The sequence below is a fragment of the Simochromis diagramma genome, unplaced genomic scaffold (genome assembly GCF_900408965.1).
Source record: "Simochromis diagramma unplaced genomic scaffold, fSimDia1.1 OVJJ01000293.1, whole genome shotgun sequence".
Lineage (NCBI taxonomy): Eukaryota > Metazoa > Chordata > Actinopteri > Cichliformes > Cichlidae > Simochromis > Simochromis diagramma.
In genome coordinates this window covers 2,919,643-2,928,125 of record NW_024386801.1, presented here as the reverse complement: position 1 = coordinate 2,928,125, position 8,483 = coordinate 2,919,643, and positions in this window count along the sequence as shown.

The following is an 8,483-nucleotide window of genomic DNA, read 5'->3' as shown; positions in this document are numbered from 1 at the left end:
AACATTCATGTACACAAATACCCTGCTATTTAAAAATAAAATTTCAGTGTAAAAGCTCTCAAACACACAATGACAAGGACATTCAGCAAGCTGGCAGACTTTCACTTCAGCTCCTGGTAAAACGCCAATCAATTTATCGCTGCTGAGCCCTTGAATCTGTTTATTTTATCTCCAGCAAGGACATGACAACTCAGATTATCTGGAGAATAAACACCGTCACTGATGGTATTCTGTCACTGTGGTTCATTTCAATAAAACCTGATGAACTTGGATGGCTATAAAGAACTGATTTCATTCTCGTGGTGACAGCACTGGCTCTTATTTATTAAATCTTTAGCTGTCTGAGTTTCTGCTCCGAGACAAATGATGCAAACTGTAGAATTCCTACGCTCAAAGGAAAATTTTTCACGCAGACAAACTAAAATGAACTCTAGGGATGCATGAACTACAAAGCACCCCAGCAAAGACAATGTTAATCCTCTCACCATGCTGAGATTCATGGTGATGTACCTCCCCCAGACGCATGAAGTAAACAGAGTTATAATTTATGACATTCCCCTTCAAGAAAGGAGAGTGACCTGGGTCAGATCAGTGTTTGGGCATTGCTGTCATTCCACACGTGCTCCCTCTTGAGTCACTGGCACTCTGATGTGAATAAATGAGTGTGTGAGATGTGCATCCAACTGTGCATGCCAGTTGTATCCATCTGTACCGGTGTACACGTATGAACTCTATACACATGCGTCTTTGGAAATATGGTGCTGGAATCCAGCACGCTGAAAATAAGCTACAGGATTAACAAACAAGAGAGGTAATCTATGCATGTGCTGCTGTGTTGGAGAATACTCCCCCCTCTGCTTTCCTGTCTGCAGCGGGAACAGAACTCTGTGACTTCTCTGTGAACTATTCAGCATCACCCCAACCTCGTGTGTGAGAACACAACATCCAGGGTTTGCTTTGGAGAAGCTCAGGCCCAGGAAGGAAGCTTGTCCTCTGGAGAGTCACCCTTTGGAGTCAAGGATCTGGAGTTCACTAGCCTGTTAAATTCAACACTATCCAGCAGAAGGTTGAGGAATGAGCAGAATCTAAAGGCAAAGATGAAATCTGCAAGAATGTTAAAACATTTGTTTCTTGAGCTCATCAATCACAGTCAGTACAAAGTTGTTAGTGTTAACTAAAGTACAATAAATCACTGTAATACTACCATGACAACTTATCATTAAAAATAAAATAACAAGTCTGTCCTCCGAGAACAAAAGGCTAAAAACAGTTTGCTCTCATGCTCACTGTGACGATGTTAACATGCTGATGTTTGCCAGATGGACTATTTCGTTTATCAGTGTTGAGCATAACAACATTTACTTATTGCCATTAAACATGGTGTATGTAGGCTGATGGAAATGCCAACAGTTTTCAAGTATTTGTCCAAAAATCAAAGGTTTGACCTGTTGGTAGAGCTAATGGGAAAAAAAGAAAAGAACTTACTCTTTTGTAAAGCTATTTCAGTCTAGACCGACACGGTGGGTCAACCCACGTCACAGTTTTTAGCACAGCCATGTTGTTGCTTGTTTACATGCTGCCCCCTAGTGTTAAATTGTATGTTTGTTAAGGACATGGATATGTTGCTTTTACAGGTATATACCGAACTCGTAACAACAGAAGTGGAGTCCAGCCTTATATTGATTATTTCTTCCATTTTGTTCATTATAAGTTGTTTTCATTGTTTGGCCTAAAAGTGAAGATACTAAGGTCAAACGTAACTTAAGGTTCTGTATATGATGAACCGTTTAAACAGAACATCTGCTCGGAAAACCACCGCAAAAAAAGACATTTTCAAAGAGAACCTTTAATATAAAAACTGCACAAGTGTCGCTGGAAACATAAAGGTGTGTTTTGCAACCTTTACAAAGTCTAAACAATCAGAAACCTTTGCTTTTGAAATTAAAACGTGAATGTTTGTGCATACCCTGCTGAGGGATTTCACATGAACCACAGTGCACATACACACCCACACGCACACACTTCAAGACAAGTTGCATATAATGCGAAAGTTGCAAAATAGCATATTAACATAAATTACAAGTGTTTGTTAATAATCGTACTTTTAAATACAATACAATTAACTCAACAGCATCCTATTAATAATGGGGTTTTTTTTTTCAAAGCTTCTTATTGAATTTCAGTATTTCTATTTCTAAAATACTAAACTTCTTCATTAAAGGTGGGAACACTTAAATTGTACCAGGTGATAGATAGTCATGGACTCAGTAGAACTATTAGAAAAAAATATCTGTACCCCTGAAACTGAAACTGGAACAGTTCTGTGTTGTTTTTACTGTTTTCCTTCAGGTTCTGTGATTCAAGCACAAATCAAAAATAAATGAACAAATGCAACATTAAAATGCCAAGTATCTGCTTTAAGCCACGATGAGTTTGTGAATGGCTTTGCATCAGTAGTGAACGTGTCTTTTGGGAGATAGACGTGAATCCTTCCACAGCCAAAGCTCTGGTTGGAGAGACACACAAAATAGATGGACAAGCAAATGGTCACATGTGACCTTTTAGATTAAGGTAAAGTTTTCTGTCAGTACAAGGAATAAAATGATAAAAGAGATACTAAAGGTGGTTGATTTGCCAAAGTCAAGGGTGAATCACAGGTGAATAAATCTTTGAGATGACAGGAAAATCATTTGCACTTCAAAGCTCCACTTCATGGCAATACTCTCAAGGAAGCATGTGGACATGTTTCCTTGTCAGTGTTCAAAGTTTTTCTCTAAGCTGTCCTTGATTTGATAATCCAGCTGAGCTCTATTCCTCTTACTGAATATTAGACTAAAGGCAGGAGGACCCATGACAATTAACAGCTTATAGGGCATGGCTGTAGCCGAGGAGAGCACCACCAGGGATGACACAAGTGTCGACTGATGTTTATAGGTTAATGGCTTCATTAACTTCTCCGCAGATGTTTAATATTCATGCATATCTGTCCAAAGAATTCTGAACCTATAAACTTTGGTACTCACACAGTCCTTTAACGTGTTACTATAAAGCCACTTGATTTGCAGCTGAGACTTTGTATTTTAATGAAACATTTATTATTTTAGAACAAATAAAGTGTCTATTTAACTGTCGTGAAACATCCCACAGCAGCTTGCACTTATGAGAACAGGGCCAGTTTACATTCATTAAGTTGAGTTTTCATAGTTGAGATTGTCATTAAAAAAACGTGTTTGTTTGTTCTGGTTCCAGGTTGCAGTGTCAGCTCTGTGCATGTTACAGTGAGGTTTCCTTGGAGGGGTCCTTGGCTTCCAGCACAACAGGCTTGAAAGACAAGATCTCTGTGAAGGTGTGACCTAAAGAAAGCAGCACAGCAGGATATTAAACAAAAGCACGTAGCTCACACTTTCCACCTCCTTTTGCCTCTGTCCATCTGAAATTGCAACCTCAATACGCCCCTTCATTTCTTAACCGCCATGCAGCTATTTTCTTGGTCCCATGTGTCATTTTGGATCTGTGTGGCTGTGGCTATTCACTGGCATAAAGAGAGAAGCAATAAAACATTTTCTTATGCATGTATTTTCTTATAAATGGCTGAGCGCATCAAGAACGATGTGAAAATTCAAATATTCTGTATGACAGTATGAATATATTTAGTGCATATCCCTGCAACTACTGGCAAGAAACAGGTGGATTTTTTTTTAGTAAGCTTGCTCATATTGAAGTGGATGCAATAATTTTTTCCCAATTTGAAAGGGAGAGGAAATTATCTGTAATCATTTCCGAAACTTTGCAAGTTAATATGTTTTCTGTTTGTTTGCTTTAGCAAATTAATACTCGTGTTTAGAACTTTCTAGTTTCAGTGTTATTTCGTTTGTGTTTATATCCCAGTGTTTCTGTGTGTGTGTCCACATCCCAGTGTGTATGAGTGGAGGTCAAGCTCACTGAACCCTGATAATGGTGAGCCCCACAATTGGCCGACATGAGAGTTTTTTGTCTAACTATGTCACCCACATCCTCTCAGACCTTCTCCAGTCTTTCTCTTTTCATTAATGTTGCCCCGATCGTTGTAAGATGTATACAGAAGCAAACAAGTCCATGGGATCCTTCAGGAGGAGAGCAGGACCTGCTGCACACAGTATAAAGGAAATTCCAGAGGCTCACATGGAACCACTGTTAATACTTTGGGGAGATACTCCAACTCAAAGAACCCACCAGGATGTGGGTGGGTTGAAAAAGGACATAGGGAAGAGTAAAGAGATGTGAAATTAGAAAAGATAGATAGGCCACTCTGGATGAAAGTCAAGGAAGAGGAGATGAAGAAAAAGACTGCAAGAGATACAGAGGCCTGAGGGAAAGGGCACTTTAGTTTACATTAGCTCATTCATTAGCCATCCACAGCTTGTTTGAAGACTTCTGTGGAATATACACAATGTTAAGAGCGTCTGCAACAGATTGCATTCTCTCTCCGAGGATAACTCAGTTTCCATATGTGATGTGTTGACATATGGGCTGTGGTGTGTCACGTTTAAGACTGATGGGAGTCAGCCACTGAGTAGGAGGAATCATTGTAGTTTTAAATAGAGGACAATGTGTTGACCACAGCTTGCTTTTGAGACTTGCAATATGTGTAACAAGTAAACATATCTCTATCTTATTGACAGGAGTTGTGATTTTATGTAATTAAAGGTACAAGTGTTTCTGCAGTGGGTGCTGTTTGGAAGCTTTTGCTTGTCTCCTGGATTCGATTTTCTATCAACAAGCTCTTTGTGAACACTGTCTATGCACTTAACTAAACTGCCTCACTTTAACAACTCTCTCAATTATATACAATAAATAATATGATAGTTTCTAAAAGGTGAAAGTCAGGCACTGAAACAAACAGCTGTAAAAAATACGGGAAATGGAATGTAAATTGTAACTACTGTTCTTTGTGAATACAGTTAAATGATGTAAATGTGGGTGTTCAAATTAACAGAGGCAGCACAGCAGTAGTACAAGGATAGTACGATGATTTACTTTAGCAAGTGTAAAGACTGTAAAGGGGAATGTCGATGTTGAAAGTAAAATCATTCACTTAGAAGTGCCATATTCATTATGTCTGTAAACATTAAAATTCTAAAAATAACAGCATTCCTGTACCTGTGTGGTGCACAGAGTACAGGAATTGTGACAAAGCTGTACAGCTGAGGACATGTGCTACACTTTACAGTAATCACAGCAACACAACAGCTGACAGTATTACGTTGTAATCATATTGTGAAAATGAAGTTATATTCAAAACTTTTTCTTATCTGCTACATTGTTTCATTTAGTGCTTGTCATTCACTTTCGTGCGATATGTTTCGCTTTTATTAGAAATAACAGACTGAGTTTAAGCAAGCCTCTAAAATCCACTGTTCTTTTCACTATCAAACTCTTGCCATCCCCCCTGCAGGCTTGAAAGGCAGTTGTTAAAAGTTTGTAGTTTCCTCGCTGCAGCTTGAAGTCATTCTGTTCAAATGGATTCCTATGGTGACAAGTTTTCACGGTGGGAAAAAAAAAGGAATCAAAAGGCCCACAGGAATTCCCAGAACATGTGCCACTCTTCTGTCGATCCATATGCTCAGTTTGTGGAATCAATAAAGTTTATCATATCCTTAGGAAAACCAGAATCCTTGTTCACGTTTGTATGTGTGTGTATTTATATGCTTATGATGCCCTGAAGGTGAGGATGCTACAAGATTCAAAATAAGGGCTACGTCTATGTAAGTTTAACAGAAGTCAACTTTGGATAGTAAAACCAGATAGATTTTATGGCCAAGTGTGCACGAGGAGTCAGAAGTGACCTTAACAATCACTTCTTTAGGGGTCAAGACAACAATTTGGATAAAAGCTCAGATGTGAGAGGTCACAGTATATCACATGACCTGTGATTTTAAGGGAGCTGCTTCTGTGACAGGGTGAGTGTTTGATGGAACGTGAAATATCCAGAGGCAGAAAATAAAAACAGTCAGAGTTGGCTGCTTTAAAGTTCTTACTTCTTAAGCTTATATAAGTGGGTTTCATAATATAAAACCCAGTATCACGGCATATTGTAAGTACTTGTTTTAATGCCAGATGGCTTCTATACTGTGTTTCCTCTGATATAAACAAGGCAAATTGTTTGTCTCTCGTATGAATGTGAAGGTTGAAAAATAAACGGGTGTTATTGACAGTAGTGGATAAAAATGTAACCACAGAAGTCAAATCCCTTAAACTTTGTTATATTAACCATCAAAATCTTCTCAATCTGCCCAGCTTGATGTGCTTAGAGCTGATGATTGCTTTCAGTTGTACGTCCTTACTGGAAGAGCTAAAACTTCACATTTTTTCCTTACTAAAACCCATCCATGCTGGATAAAGGAAACTCTCTCCAAAACACATGCACCGGTGGTATGGCAGAGAGCAAAACAACCCTCCTTTTTTCCAAATGGGGGACTGATGGTAGTGGTGAGGAATGTCAGCATCTGTGTTGAGGATATTTTCTGTTTTATGGCTGTTTACTGGGAGATGCCAGCGAGTGCTGTGGTGAGAGCCCTGGGACTGGGCTACAGCCCCAGTCTCTCTGCCTCATGTCTGTCCACGTGGGCAGGAGATACCACACCAGACATAGTTTTTAAATCTAGTCACCGCAAGTTAGTAAAAAGACAGTATGACTTTGTTTTCTTTTCGTTACCCTTGGTTTCTTTCTGTTCCTACATTCATGTTTATGACTTGGCTCTCTGCTCTTATGACATAATGCGAAGTATCTGGTTGCTCTATAAATACCCACATGTTTTCCTACTGTATAACAAGTATTGAGGATATTATTACAAGACACAACACTGATCATGTAATTGCTTTGTAACCAAACTTTACTGACATGACCTCAAGGGAGTGGCAGTGGTTAAAAAAAAGAGGCACAACTGATCAAAATAAGCTGCTCACATTATATTGGCAAAGTCTAAATTTTCCTCTCCGGGGTCAGACTGTCTGCTGACATGGGCTGCAGTTTTGGGGCTTGACGTGGCCGTGTTTTACAGTAAGGTGGAGTGGATCTCCTCTGTTTAAAAATGAATAACAACAATAGACAAACGAGAGAGGAAGTTGTGTGCGTGGCACATGTGCTGCGTTATAGATTGACAGGATGTTTAGCAGGAATCATGTGGGGTGACCCCAGTCCCTCATTGTCACTTCATAGAAGACCAGTGATAATGTGGCTAACATACAGCCATGTGAAAAACAAAGTTTTCACACAACTCTATGCAGTACTGTGGAAAAATAAGTACACCCTTAATGTTTCCATAGTAATAAAAAGAAGCTAAATAGCAGCCAGATGCTGCTGATCAAGTGTACTTGAGAAGCTGATCAGCACTGTGACCACCTCAATAAGAGCAAAAGTTTTGACCATTTGCTAGTCTGGAGCATTCAGAGGAGTGAATGTCAGAGCAAATTCGTCCAAAGATCAGACCATGCAATGCTCAGAGAAAAGTCAAAATAACCAAGAGCTGTACAGGCCTCAGCTAGCGTGTTAAATGTTAAAGTTCATGACAGCAAAATTTAAAAAACATTGAACAAGAATGGGTTCTGGAATGAAAAGACAAAGCCTTTTCTTTCTACAAAGAACATAGCAGCACGGCTTAGGTTTGCAAAGCTGCATTTGAAAAACCACAAGACTTCTGGAAGAATGTTCTTTGAACAGACACTGCCAAAGTGGAGATTTTTGGCCATAATGCACAAAAAATATATAACATATCAGCACAAATACTTAATACCAAATATCAAGTCGTGGATGTATGATGATTTGGGTTCGTTTTACAACCACAGGACCTGGGCACCTTGCAGTCAGTGATTTAACAACGAGGCCATCAATCCGACAGCTAAAGCATGGCCCAAATTATCCAACTGGACAGTGATCTCAAGCACGCCATCAAATTTACAACAGAATGACTGAAAAAGAGAAGAATCAAGATGTGACAATGGCACAGTCAAAGTCCAGACCTCAGTACACCTGAAATGATGTGACTGAACCCTAAGAGTGCTGTTATGTAATGGACTGCTAATGCAAACGTCAACAAACTGAATCAGCAGCGTAAAGAAGAGAGAGTCAGAATTCCTCCACAATGATTTGTGAGACTAACATGGGCATAGAGTTTTACAGAAAACAATTACTTCAAGTCATTGCTGTTGAAGGTGGTTCTACAAACTATTACATCACTTAGTGAACTTAGCTGTTCACAAGATTGCATGCCATGTTAATACTTTCTTTTGTCTCTGACTGTCAGGTTGTATGTAGCCAAATATCTGCCTAACCAAATAATAACTAGTCCCTGAACATTCATAACATTTTCTATTTTGTGTCTACAAGCTGGTAATGATGTTGAAAAAACAAGTTATCTCCTGAGTATCGAACAAATGCCCCAACGTTGGTTTGTAAAGGTCTCAGGAGCTCAGTTAAATATAGAGGTATTGTCTCAATATTTGTA